This window comes from Pinus tabuliformis, chromosome 3_1 (assembly GCF_031772625.1).
Source record: "Pinus tabuliformis cultivar Carrire ecotype Pingquan chromosome 3_1, CPIR1, whole genome shotgun sequence".
NCBI lineage: Eukaryota > Viridiplantae > Streptophyta > Pinopsida > Pinales > Pinaceae > Pinus > Pinus tabuliformis.
The window spans coordinates 288,987,271-289,002,507 of record NC_142301.1 but is presented as its reverse complement, the minus strand read 5'-3'; the positions used below and the strand labels follow the sequence as shown (position 1 = coordinate 289,002,507).

The 15,237-nt window shown below is 37.3% G+C and overlaps 2 pseudogenes; both read right to left on the bottom strand.

Annotated features, from left to right (window-relative positions):
* Window positions 1–259: 259 nt before the first annotated feature.
* On the bottom strand, window positions 260–916 carry LOC149186919 (pentatricopeptide repeat-containing protein At4g02750 pseudogene; annotated as a pseudogene).
* Window positions 917–12,386: 11,470 nt separating this feature from the next.
* LOC149186918 (histone-lysine N-methyltransferase family member SUVH9 pseudogene) lies at window positions 12,387–13,634 on the bottom strand (annotated as a pseudogene).
* Window positions 13,635–15,237: the final 1,603 nt, after the last annotated feature.

The window sequence follows — 15,237 nt, the reverse complement described above, 5'->3', positions numbered from 1 at the left end:
TTAGAAAAGCTGCATTTGAATTTTACTCCAATTGGTAGGAGATATTGGTTTGATTTTCACTTTTTGGACCGTGAGTATTATTATTGATTTTTGGAGTTAACAGGTTAACTTCTTCCCAATGGCAAAGCCTTTTCCATAAAAAGGAATACCCTGCCCTTTAAACTTCATCTCTGATTCTCCACAGCATGCTGGACAAATCATGCTGCAATGATCTGCTTAAAATTATTTTGTGACCATGGATTAGTTCCAGCTTTTTATGTTATAGCGGGTGCAACCCATTTCGTGCAAGGAAAGCATGCACATGCTTGTTGACTTCAATCCAACTGCATCCAGCCGTTGATTTAATCCCCCTATCTTTCATGGTTTTTCTCAGCTTTTCAATACCATCCCATCGGCCCACTGAAGCATAGATATTTGAGAGCACAACATAAGTTGCTGCATTTTTCCAATCCAACTCAAAAAGGTGTTCTGCAGCGTATTCTCCTAACTCTGTATTGTTATGTATGATACAGGCACCAAGCAAACACCCCCAGACTGTAGCATCAGGGGTTATTGGCATTTTGCTTATCAAGTCTTTAACCTCTTCTAGGTGCCCAGCACGGCCAACAAGGTCAGCCATGCAGCCATAGTGTTCTATCACAGGTGTGATCTGGTAACATTGATTCATAGAATTAAAGTACTTTCGGCCCTCATCCACTAGGCCTGCATGATAGCATGCCGACAACACATTGACGAAGGTAACACTGTCCGGTTTCATACCAGATTGTTGCATTTCTTGAAATAGTTTCAAGGCCTCCTTGCCACATCCATGCATTGCATATCCTGCAATCATTGAATTCCATAAAACCACATCTTTTCCATGTATTTTGTCGAAAACTTCATTTGCCTTGTCTATGCTTCCACATTTTGCATACATGTCCAGAAGCGCGTTACACAAAAATACATTGCACTGAACACCACTTCTAATTATTTCTTCGCACTATGTCCCTCGGTTTTGTGCATATGACTGATAATTCGAGTTGTATTCAAATATATTTGCATCCACATTCAAATATATTCAGTATTATATATTATATATTCAGCTTACATAATATGTCCCTCGGTTTTGTGCAAATGACTGATAATTCAAATATATTTGCATCCACATTCAAATATATTCAGTATTATATATTTTGTATTCTGCTTACATATTTTTTTTGTTTGTTATTTTTAGAGTAAATTTATTTATATTTTATCTATTTTACAAATCAGAAAATTATAGTTTTATGATATAAATTTACAAAAAAGACACTAAATTCATTTTAGGATTAAAACATACAATTTAAATAAAAGCCTATCACTGTCTCATGAAAAAAATCATATCGCCAAATTACAAAGGAAAAAAAAAAAACAAAATGTTTCTGCGTCCATCTTCTATCTATCAAAACATCAATTACCTACCAAGGTGGAAAGGTCAAACACACAATTCATGTTTTTACTCAGACAAACCCTGACATCTTGTAGATGAGGGTTGGTGTGGGCCTCTTAAGCAACGAAAAGACTGTCCCACAAAGTGAAAGTTCCACCAAATGTATTGTAATGATGTACTCAACGACAATGAACATCTCATCTTCTTGGGTTTCCTGTGAACTAATGTACTTGATGATGTTCAATGAAACCAGCCACTCAAATCAATAGAAATTACAAGTATATCAAGGTAAAATCGTTTATTAATCTCACCTATCGGGTAAGAAAAAAGCAGCATTTTATCTATACTATACTTTGTCAACCTCATGAAATAGAGCCCTAATCTAAACGCTCACTGAGACGTTTAAGTTTCTTTCGGATAATCTAAACGCTCACTGAGACGTATCAGTTTCTTCGGATTATCGATTTACAGTTTTTGATACCTTACTTGATTTGAAATATCTGGCATCGCGATAATTTTAGAGATCCCCGAATCCCCATGGGGTAGTTAGCAGTTGCACAAAATTTCAAATGTTCTGGGATGGAGTCAGTGTTTCGGATTTCTAGAAAATTGAAACAAAAATTCACAGGAAATGCGGGGCGTTTGAACTAAACTTAGGGTAGACCCTGAAATAGACCGAATAGTAAAATCTGCACTGTAACCAAGGGATGGATTGGTGAGAGCTTACTGGCCACAAGTTAGGGGTCCAATAGCGGAATATGGGAATTTGATTGATTCATTTCGGCAAAAAACCATGAAAAGATTGGACTACTGAAACGACTATACCCCATCGCCTTTAGAAGAAAGCATTCATAAAGCCGTAGAGGCAATGTAGGTTTCAAAGTTCTTTCAGAAGGCCCACATCACCTCCACCAGGAATTCCTTTTCAATGACAAATCATAGATGGTGTCCAATAGATGTTAGGAATTTTCCCCACACAAGGCGCTTTTAAAGGTACAAACATCAGTCGCCCTGTTCATTCAAGTCGGATTCATGTCTGCTTCTCAGTGCCAAATAAATAAACTGATCAGTGCTTGAGCAGTGGAAATGGGCTTTCCATGTTCCTTTACTACTAATATTTGTTGTCGAGTGAGTTGTAGTTTCTTTCTATCTTTGAAGGTGCATTTTAGCTAATATAGACCCTGTTTACCTAAAAGATTGGGTTTCAAATGGATTTTATAAAGTGACTACACAAATATGAATCAGTCTATACAAAACTTGCTTCAGTGGATCCTAAATTTGTTTAACTTCAGCCTAATGCACTACCCATTTCTGGATATCCATCCCCAGTTAACTTAATATCACGCCCATCTTTCTATATCCATCCTTGGCATAGTCTAATAATCTAATTGATGTCTCAATCAAAGTTTTATGTTTAATCAGTCTATAAAATATAATTATCAGGTTTCTGGCAGTCTACCAATTTATAAAGTTCCATACTTGGTCCCATTCATACCCAACTCTGAATTTCCATCCCCAGTCTGTAATATGACTATCTCAGAATGCAAGCATATACCCATCTATGATTTCCATTCTTAATCAGGGTTGGATACCTATGTATGAATATCTATCTTTTGCCTAATACCATTCCCATCTGTGAGTATCCATCCTTGGCTTAATCGAATTCCTATCCATGGCCTAGTGCCCCACACATCTGTTGCCAATTGTCATAATAGCATGGGTGGATGCTACAGATGGGTTTATAAGCTTCTGTTTTCTGTGATTATTTTCTGTGCTTTGCATATGGTATTTTTATTAGTGATTCTGCATTGGCATTGTTCTGCTGGCCCGGTCTCACTATTTGTGAAGGTGGTGTGCTGGAATCTGAAGTTAGGGTGGAATATTGCAGACATGTATGTTAGTTTCTTTCATATCTAAATGGAAACCTTTTTCTTGCAGTTCTCTCTGTGTACGAGGCCTTCCTTTTATTGAGGCCCAAACCTGGGCTCTGATCTATGCGGAGTCCAAATTTAGGCAGTTCACTATTATTTTACTGTAATTTCTGCTCCTGGTTTCAAGAATTATAGGATGAAGAGGGCATGGTGGCAAGGATGAGTTTGTTGATAGGCTCGATGACTTTTTAGTACGCAAATGGACTAATTACAAATGCATGGTCGATGATTAATGAAGTGTCAAGAAGTGAGTTAAATAGTGTAAAACTCTACAAATTCTTTTTAAATCTAGTAAGAACTTTGTTGGAATTTATAGTTCCATTTGATTGATGGGAATTTTAATTACAGAGCATTGTTTTTAGGAGTTTAGATTTATTTTAAGATGAAAATGATATTTGAAAGAAAAAAAAGTAGATCAAGGCAGAAATTTATCTCACTGCAAAACATAAACAGAATAGAGGAGCAGTACAAAATTAAGCTAAAGTCATCATCAAGGAATTCTATTAAGCATTTATCAAGATGGTGCCTATATTTCTTAAGAGGTTGGTGCCTCATCCTGATTGGTGCCAGAAAATCATTTTAGGAGGTTGGTGCTTCTTTTGGTTGGTGCCAGAAAATCTTTGTGTGCTTCATGTCAGAATTATATGGCTTCTACATAAGTGCAATCAAAGAGATCCCAGTCTCTTTATGCTATCCAATTTCAATGCCCCTGCTTCCATAGATTTTCATTAATCTAAGTTGGCTCCGAGAACATATCATGTTTTAACTTATTGCACTAATTAAGCATTTAAAGTTCTATATCACATGGCATGCCAGGAGCACATCCAAACTCCTTAACTCTCTCTGCATTCCACAGTTGCTACTCTTAAGATCTTTTACAAAATCAAGTGTGGATTCTGCCTGAGGAAGGACATTACCTTGATCACAGAAGACAATATTAGGTTTCTTTTTTTCCGAAATCAAGTGTGGATTCACCAACAGGACATTGGTTCGCTGGTGAGGTTGACAGAACATTAGACCATCGCCCATTGTTTCATTCTAAATGTGGTCCACCCCACCATAATGACACGTCAAAATGCGCTGAAGAAGGGTGCAAGCTGCAGAAGAATTTGGTGGAATCATTACTCCTCAAACCTGCCCCCCAAGCGAAACTGAATGTGCTTTGCGGTGCAGCTAGGAAGCTTAGTGCATGTTAACATGTGGGTTTTACCTGACAGGGAATTCCACAGTTGCAGGGTCAGTCTAATCTTTGATGACAGATTTACTGTCCTTCTGCAGAAGGACAGAAGTCATACCAACCAACTGTTGAGCAAAAGATACCAACAATCAAAATTAGCATTTTCCAAAACTTTTAACGCCACTTATAACACAATTTCGGGTTGTTTCTAATGGACCATTGGTGAGTTAAGCCATCCGCCAGGGTTCCGTTCTGGTTGTGCCCTGCCCCATTCAAATGGCACGTCAAAAAGGAAGGATGGGGACATGTCAAAAAGGATGGGGTTACGTTCGTGCAAAATAGAAACCTAACAGGCCTGTGTCGTAAGCCAAAGAAAGTCCGTATTATGCAGTTCAACCATCGACACCAGAGCATATTTTCCGAAGCCAGGGAGCGATTGTTTTCGCTGATCAGAATAAAATGAAAGGAATTGTTTATTCCATCACTTGTAATCTTCAGCACACAATTTAACAGTTTTCCAAGTGCAGTAAAATACAGTAATATTACTAAACTTCGCCACAAAGGGATTTTCAATGCGTGATATAAAGAGTAAAACCCGAGTTCCAGCCTCTCTAACAAAACCCGGAATAGAAACCAGTACCTCAATAACACTCAAGGTTTCTCCTAACATCTGCAGTATTTACAGAAGAATGTGCAATGCAAACAAACCCGTCGGTGATTCAGGATAATTATAATAACTCCAACCCCAGTTATCATAATATGGTCGAAATCGATAAGGAAAATAAAAGGGGAAAACATCTGAAATTCATGACACCAGTAGTAACACATAAATTACTGGAATTTGAACGCGCGATCTTCTGCCGCCTGCACGACGTACTGTCTGTGTCTTCACGCCCTATCAACAACAAGATTGACAGCAAAACCAGAGGTCGAGTCCAGGCAGAGCCCTAGTTGGCAGTGCGAGCCAAGCACATATCAGCTGCGAAGCTGGCGGTGCGTCCGTCCCGCTTCCGCTTTCTCATTAACCGTTCAGTTTCGCTTCCTCATTAATTAACCGTTCAGTTGAACAGTTTTAGATCAACGATCACAGTTCATTCAATCGTCTAACACCACAAATCGACGGTCAGCAATAAAACACGGTGGCGGCTGGGGCAATTCATTTCAAATGGGAACGCCTTACGGCTTAATTATCTTTGAAAATAGATGTTTCCTATGGTTTAGATTGTGACATATGTCTTCAAGTGGGGTTTAAATTTATTATTTAAAATTAATAACAATTAATTAATATTTTATATGAACCTTATATTTTTATATATTTTAAATTTTATCTAAATATATTTTTTGAAAATTTAGATGAATTGTTTGAATTGAAAATTTTAAATAGTTGAGATTGTATAATCAAAATAGTTTAAAGGATTTTCAAATCTTTGATTAAATTTATAAATTTAAAAATGCCTAATGAAAATTTTTCATTTCACCAAGGTAGCTCAATGTTAATGATGGTTATTAAAAAAGGTCAAAAACATAAAACGTTTAAATTTCTTTACCAAAAAAAAATCTTATTACTCCAAGAGGTACTCTCCAACCTACCATAGAATAGATGTTGTAATGTCTTGTCATGTTCTATTGTGTTAAACATTTTGACTCTATCAAATTACATTAAATAAAATTAAATAAATAATAATTGTAATTATTAATTGGTAAAGTTACATAAAAGAATTTTTTTTTTAATAATTATAATTAATATTTAAACCAGTCTAGATCTATCTTAACTCTAGATCTACCAAGCGCTAAGAAGGATCAAATCTCTTGAGGTGCAAACATATTTTAAAGAGAAAATAGATCTGTTCTCTCTTGGATCTTGGTAGATCCAAAGTTAAGATGCATCTAGACTGGTTTATTTCAAGATCAATTTCATATAAATGCATATAAATAGAGTAAAAAAAGATTATGTTAATGTCGACAATAATAAAATATTTTAATGCTAGGTATTCTCAAGATAAAGCGTGAAGGGGGAGTTGAGGGAGCGAAGGATTGGGTGATTGGAACCCTAGCCACCTTGGTCCTTTGGTTTTTTCATGTCCGAGCTGGCAGGGCTCTCATCTTATGCGAGTGTTGTTGACGTTGCCTTTCGTTGGTGCTCTCTCTTAGGCATGCTTAGGTGTTTCATTGAGGACTTATGTGTGTGCTCAGGTGTTGCTTTCGTCGAAGTCCCTTCCTTGCTTCCGCTAGTACTTCTTCTGGTCTTGGGCCTGGGATCTGCTTAGGTTTTTGCTTAGATGTGTCATCACCCAATTTTTCATGCCACCGTCACCTGTGCCACTCCTCCAGTGTCGTGTCTGTTGTTGCTTGCTTAGATGTTGCCATGAGTTTTGCTAGGCTTTGTAGCCCTACTTTTTTATGCCCAGTTCTGGGCTTGTATGGGCTTTCAAGGTAGCTTGCACCTTGTTTTAGTTTTCAAAGGACTGCTCACAGTTTGATTTGTTTGTAAATGGTGCAAGGGTTTTTTTGACCCGCTATGTAAATGTTTGGTCACCCATCGTTGGACTCTTTTTTTCTTTGTGTGGTCTCTCTAGGTTTTCTGGGTCCTACTTGGTTCTCCTTTGGACTAATTTCTCTGGGGGTTTCAAACCTTGCAAGTTTTTTTATGGTTCCTTTGAGTCCTTTTTCGTATCTCTATAGTTTCTCATCTAGGGAACTAGTTCAATGCACACATTTTTCTCTTGCATTGTGTTATGAATATGAGTTATATAAAATACAAATACAAATACAAATAAATATAAATAATAAATAATCAAAGTAATGATTATTTAAATAACCATTAGTTAAATGGAAAGGCATGTCTAAAAGACATGCTCAATCATGAAGAGGCATGTGCCTAGGTATATAATCATGACCTCATTGTAACATTCATCAACTTTTGTACTATCAACTTATAAAAGGATTTTTTTTACCCCAAGAAAAATCGTAATTTTATTCATAATGAGAAAAATTACATGTTGTAGATGCTAAAAATCATATGCATAATATCATATCCTGATTTCTCAGAATCCATAAAGAAAATTGATTTATTCTTTTCTACCTTTCTTCTTTTCCACTTTTCGCCAACCACCAGTGTTGGGAGTGGATGTTACAATAGACATTTGATTCTCTTTTGAATTTGCTGGATATTCTTTGTCAGAATCAGATCCCTCTGATCCATGAATTCATTTGCTACCACTTACTTCCTTTCCTGATGTGTGCGGCTCATGTTGCTACAGAGGGTTGTTGGGCCTCATAATGAATGTGGAGCTGAGTTTTATCTCATCCTTTTGTGAGTTGTTCTAAAAGTTTTGTACATTATTGTTTGCAATATTTTCTATTGTCTCTTCTTTTGTTGTTGCTTCTTCCTGGGGCTCAGTGCATTGCCAACCTTTTGGCTTTTGGTATTGTTTCTTATTTCTTTTGGGGTCTTTTTTAGCTTGTGGGCAGGCACTGTGAAGGTGACCTGTTTGTAGACATCCATGTCATCAGAATGCCGTATTTTTGTAATCTAATGGTTGATTCCACTGTATATTTTTGTGGATCAGTATAATGTGATCCAGTAAACCTTGGCTGAGATCTACTTCGACACATAATTCTAGCGAAAGTAAATATGCCTCTATCTTAAAAGGAAAATTAAAGAAGCCATAGAAATAGAAAAAAGGAAGAACAATTTGAACAGGGATGATGGATTAAGACTAAGCAACATGTGGAAACCTTTACTTGAACTCTTAAAAATCAATAATTAGCCCTTATCCCTCAAATTAACCTATTCCCTCCTCTCTTAAAAGCATCATTATAATAATTAACAAAAACATCATTCATATAACATCCTCCTTAAACATACAACATCATAATCATAAATTAGTAATTGTTTACTTCACACAATTAGTTGATAACATTAAACAAATTAAATTATTTCTAGGATTGATAAATAATATTATAACAATAACTCACAATTCTATAAGGATTTATTAATTAATTAAAAATTGAATAAATTAAACAATTAAACAATTAATAAATAATTAAACATGAAATAAATACATAATAAAAAAAAATTAATAGACATATTAACAAATAATAGATAATAAATTAATAAATTAAATTTAATCAAACAAATTAAATAATTAGTTAAAAATATTAATAAAATGTTAGGATATTCGGACACATAGGAAATAGTTAAGTATAACTTGGTCTAGTGTAGAGTTAGGTAAAGTGTGTTTCTTTACTATGTACTTTTGTAACTTACAATCTGACGGTCACGATATGTAGTGATCCGATGGTTCATTCTCTCCTCAGTATTGTCAACACTTGATCCGTGGCTTAACACCCGATTGGTCCATGATCTCTATTTAAAGAGCATAGAGGGTCATTTGTAGGTTAACTATTCATGAGAGAAGCTTATGTAAAATTTCATTCTTTTATTAATAAATTGCCTAAAGTGGCCGCGTTGGCTCAGGCCGTGGACTGTTTCCCTCTTTGAGGGTTTTAACCACGTCAAAATACTGGTGTATTGATCTGTGATCTATTTGTGAGCAGTGTCCTTTGGTGTTCTGTCTGAGGAACTTACCCTGTAAATTCCTACATGGTATCAAAGCTATTTGAGGGCCGCGTCCGTTGGTGATCCAAATCTGAAGCCGATAGAACTACATCCGACTGTCATTTCCTATATCTACTATTTCTGACTACTTTCGGGCCGAGAGGACTGCTCTATTGTGTTAGGAGCATCTGTTCCAATGAGGAACCCCTTTTGTTTCACGCGAAAAGGTTTCCGGTAGCCCTAGCTACGTCATTTTTAAGATCTGGAGGTATACAGTGTTTATTTGCAGTTTACAGTTATTTTCTCTTTGTTTATTTCGGTTTCGGTTTATTTATCTTTTTGTTTTTTTTTTTATTACCAGATCTATACCTTTCATTTCTGCGTATGCTCTTTGCCCCGCGACTCTGTGCGATCTGGGCAAATCAGAAACAGAAAGGAAGGATTTTTCTCATGCGTATGCTCTTTTCCACTGCGCCTTAGTGTGATCTCAAAAAATTAGAAACATTGAGGAAAATATTTAGTTTCCGGCTAAAGCTAACTTCGAGCCATAAGGTTCATTTTTTTTTGTATGTCCGTGTTGGGATTTTTGTTTTTTGTTTTGTATGGAAAAAGAGCTTTCTCAAAGTAAGCACGCAGCCCAAAGCTTCAGCGACTAAAAAAAAAAAAACCCCTTCCTCTTTTCCAAAAATTACTAAACTTTTAGTTTAGCTCACTTGATCCAAAGCTACATTATGAGAGTAGAGGTATTGAGTTCAAGTCTTCTTTTTGTTGAGCTAATTAGATTAAGTTTGGAAAGGGGGCTGTTTTTTTTTATAACATTATCATTCATTTCCGCACATTCCCGCACTTCATCGGCATCTTCATCAAATTTTCTTCAAAAAGCCATAACTTCTTCATCCGGAAGCCATTTTCAGAGCTGTTTTTTTTAACCAGCCTAATTTTTCGAGATCTTTCCATTGGAACACTTAGTTTCAGCATCTATAGCTTCAGTTTCTGTTAAAATGGAAAGCCCATGCCAAGTTATTCTTGACAACACCACTACTTCCAATGGTGGTCATACATTGTGGATTTACTTAGAAGTAAAGGTCTCTACAGAATAGCCTCAGGCCAAGAAACCAAACCGAAAGATGAAGATAAGGTAGCTAAATGGGAAAATAGGCAAGATCAAGCACGAGGGTTGATAGGGATGTCTATTTCTCCCGATCTTAGATTCCATATTGCAGAACTTGATACTCCTGAGGAAGCAATGAAACAGATCACTAAAGTTTTTGGAATTAAAAATAAACTTAAAGCCCATCAACTCGAAAATGAGTTGCTTACATTGGACCCCAATAATTTTTCTTGCATTGAAGATTTTTTGTCCAAGTTCAAGACCCTTAGACTTCTCTTGGAAGGTGTTAAGGTTAAGAAAGAAGATAGTAACCTTATCTATTCCATTCTTACTAAGTTGGGACCAACCTATTCTGTGTTTGTTTCCACCTTCCATTCTAGAAGAGAAGCCTTCATTTCTCAAGGACAAGCTTACAAGTCCCCTTCCTTTGATTCCTTTTGTGATTCTTTAATAAGAGAACAAGAAAAACTCTTACACCTTGGTCTTCTTAATCTTGGAAACTCTTCTAAGAAAGCATTAGCCGCCCAGCAGCAACCAAATTCAAAGAATCCTAAGAAGTTGTATCCTAAAAGGAATGGTCCTAAACCAAACAAGGGTCCTAAGCAATTTCAGCCTCAAAATGAAAAGTCATTTCAACAAAATGATAAGACAAATAAAAACAAAGGGAAGAAGATTGATAGACATTGCAACTTTTGTAATCGAGATGGCCACTTAGAATCCAAATGCTTTAAGAAGATGGAAGCCTTGGAAGCAGCAATGAAGAATCATAACATCCATTTGGAGCACTCTTCAACTTCAACTTCATCTTCAAGAATAGCACTTTCTGCATGTGGTTTTCAAGCATCTCGGTCTGGCTATGCACTAAATGTATCTTCTTCTTCTCATTCTCATGAGTGGCTCATTGATTCTGGAGCTTCTTATCACATGGCCAAAAACAAAGCCATGTTTTCTTCTTTAAATGATTGTAACACCAAAAATATATGTTGGTGATGATAGATCTCTTAGTGTTGTAGGGACTGGAACTGTTCATATAGACAATGGTCAATTTAATGATGTATTATGTGTTCCAACCTTATCCTGCAACCTTCTATCTGTATATCAGATAACTCATTCAGGTGAAGGTAAAATCGTTGAATTTTCACCTCACGATGTTGTAATTAAGGACCTAAGAGATCCTAGACAGATTTTAGCTACTGGCATTGCTGATGATTCTACAAGGTTGTATAAGTTTCACAACTTTGGGTCATCAAATCTTCCCTTGGTATTTGTTGCTCATAACGATGAAGTGAGCAAACTTTGGCATGAGCGATTTGGTCACTTAAACTATTGCTCCCTTCAGAATCTATGTAAAGAAAATATGTTGACAGGTCTTCCAATGGTATCTTGCAGAGATGGTGTTTTTTCCGGATGTGTACTCGGAAAACATCATCGGGATACTTTTGAAAAACATGCCTCTTGGCACGCCTCAGCCCCTTTACAGCTTGTGCATAGTGATTTATGTGGTCCACTTCCAGTTGTTTCATTCTTTGGCTACAAGTATTTCTTAACTTTCATTGATGATTTCTCCAGACGCACTTGGGTATACTTCTTAAAACTCAAGAGTGAAGTATTTAACATGTTCTTGGCCTTTAAGGCCTTTGTTGAAAAACAATCTAGACATCAAATTCTTAAGCTAATATCTGATAATGGTGGAGAATATGTTAACAACAAATTCATCGACTTTTGCACTGAGGATGGAATTCAAATGCAACATACTGTTCCATATACTCCACAACAAAATGGTGTAGCTGAAAGGAAGAATCACACCTTAAAGGAAATGGCTAATTGTATGCTTCAATCTAAAGGACTTGGTCTTAATTTTTGGGCAGAAGCAATTAACTGTGCAAATTACATAATAAATCGCACTCCTACTAAGGTTTTAAATAATATCACTCCAGAAGAAGCATGGAGCTCAATTAAACCAGATGTAAGTCACTTTCGTGTTTTTGGAAGTGAAGCATGGGCCCATATTCCAGATGAGAAGCATAAAGCTTTAGAACCTAAGAGTGAAAAATGTATTTTTGTTGGATATTCTGAAGATGTCAAAGGATATAGACTTATTCCACTTAAGTCCAAAAATGTTATCATTAGAAGAGATGTAAAGTTTGCTGAAAATATATCGGCCTACGAGCCTAGTTCGACGGATGTGCCACCTCTCCCTATCTCTTTAGGAAGCGTGAAGCATTCCCAGATTTGCTGGCATCTATTACAAAGTTTAATTGTGGAAAAGCTTGACAGGAGGCCTGTTGCTGCTGCTTGTGCTCGGACAAGATATCAGAAACATTACCCCATTCTGTCCATCTTTCTTGCACATGATTGAGATTAATGATATATTCATTGTCACTGTGACAAGGAGTTGCCTGCTCTTCAAAAGAGACAACCTGACCTGTATATTCACAAATAAAAGTGCCTGCTGCAATTGCATCCCATGACCTCACACCCCACCTCTTATCACTGGTTCTAAAAACCTCTAAATGTGTATTCAACCCTCTTTGAGTTACTCCATTCCTACAACTTGGAGGACACCTACACTGCTCATTGCATTCAGAGATTAATGGCTTACCCTTTACAAGAATACCCTTTGAATTGTATGGCATTTGCTTGCCATTCCTCTGAGCACACAAGCACCCAATACTTGAATCACACCCACCTATACATGCACATCCCTCGGCAAAGTCCAACTGCACTGAACAGTTTGGGTGCTTGATACATCTACTGGTATACTCAAAATGGGGTGGCCAGTTTTCATTGTCTACAGTGTTAACAAGACAAACAGGCAACTTCTCACTCCCCAAGGATATGTCTGAATGAAGAAGACCTATTCTTGATAGGGGTTGTGATTTCCAGGCCCTTGTGTTTTTTAGAATCACAGAACCAAGCTCTGGTTGACCTGGTAACCTCTGAAGCCTGTACTTAAAAACACCACATCCTGAACACCCTTTATCTAACCAGAAGTGTTCAATTTTATAAAGACCATCATAGATATAAATTTTACCAGAAGGAGACCTGCTGTCTTTGATGCCACGAACAACTCTGATCTCAACTCCATAGTGCATGCTTTGTTCCAAAGCAAGGTTACCTCTCTCAAGCTTTTGATCAACGCTCTGCTTCTTATGCCCTATGTAATTATTTCCTCCTTGCCCAGTGTAAACCAACACCTCACCCTCATCATCATCATCTTCATAACCCCCTGAAGCAATGACACTGATTGCCACAGGCTCATTCCACTGAGTGTTTCTAGCAGTAATGTAATCTATACCAGCCTGAATTGGGCCATGTAAACCAATAACACAGAGTTCCATTCGGAAATAAAAGTGATCACCCACATGAACGCCTGGGACTGAACCTATATATCTTTTACTTCTGTTTATACAATGCCCTCTATCCATCATCATGGTCCCTGCCCATAAGTGAGCACGCCTTGTTCTCCCCTGTTGCCAAAATGAACTCTATCCGCCTTGTTCTTTCCCTTGCTGCTTCTTTCAAATGGGAAGTCCATCAGATGGATGTTAAATCTGCCTTCTTGCATGGGGACTTGCATGAAGAAATCTATATGGAACAACCTATTGGCTTTATACAAACAGACTCCAGGCTTGTATGTCGGCTTAAGAAATCCCTTTATGGTCTCAAGCAAGCTCCTCAAGCTTGGTATGCCAAAATGGATAACTTTCTTTTAGAAACTGGATTTTCTAGGTGTCATTCTGACAACACTGTCTACACCAAGAAAGTGGGCAAGTCTCTTATCATTCTTGTTCTTTATGTTGATGATCTTATCCTGACTGGTAGTGATCCCAACCTTATAAACCATGTGAAGTCTAGCCTTAAAAGGAAGTTTGAAATGACAGACTTAGGACACTTACATTATTTTCTTGGTCTTCAAATCTTGCAATCCAAGGAAGGTATTTCCCTTTCCCAGTCCAAGTATGCATGTGATATTCTATGCCATTTTCACATGGAAGACTGTAAGCCAGCCCCTTCTCCCTTTCAATCTGGAGTCAAAATTTCAATCACTTGTACTTCTGCTGAAGTTGATGCTACCTTATACCGTCAACTTGTAGGAAAACTTTTGTATCTAACCCATACTCGTCCTAACCTTTCCTTTGTTGTTGGCCTTGTTGCTCGGTTTATGCAAAACCCACATGAAAGTCATTGGAAAGCAGCTAAAAGAATACTTTGTTATGTTCAAGGTACAGTTCAATTTGGGATTCATTACAGTGCCGAAACATCTCCTCTATTAGTTGGTTTCACTGATTCCGATTGGGCTGGTGACCCTGATGATCGGAAGTCTAGTGCAGGTTATGTGTTCACTCTTGGTTCAAGATCTATTACATGGGCTTGCAAGAAACAAGGTGCCATTTCTCTTTCTTCAGCAGAAGCAGAGTATCATGGTGTCGTAGAAGCTAGTAAGGAAGCCTTGTGGCTTCGTCAGATCCTGTCAGAGTTTGGCTTTCAACAGCAGCATCCGACTACACTTTGGTGTGATAATCAAAGTGCCATTCAACTATGCAAAGATCCAGTCCAACATTAGCACAGCAATCACATTGAACTGCACATGCACTTCATCAGAAAGCTCATTCAAGACCATGTTTTTGAAGTGCAATATTGTTCAACAGATGATCAAGTTGCAGACATCTTTACAAAGTCTCTCACAGAGGCGAAGTTTACTAAACTTCGATTTATGGTTGGAGTTCAGGAAGTTGTCACTAAGGGGGGATAGACTCTAGTGCCTTCTTCCTTCTCCTATTGTGTCATATTTGTAAATCCTTCAATCCTATCCCAAGTTGTTCTTAAGGGGGGATGTTAGGATATTCTGACACATAGGAAATAGTTAAGTATAACTTGGTCTAGTGTAGAGTTACGTAAAGTGTGTTTCTTTACTATGTACTTTTGTAACTTACAATCCGACGGTCATGATATGTAGTGATCCGACGGTTCATTCTCTCCTCGGTATTATTGACACTTGATATGTGGCTTAACACCCAATTGGACCATGATCTCTATTTAAAGAGC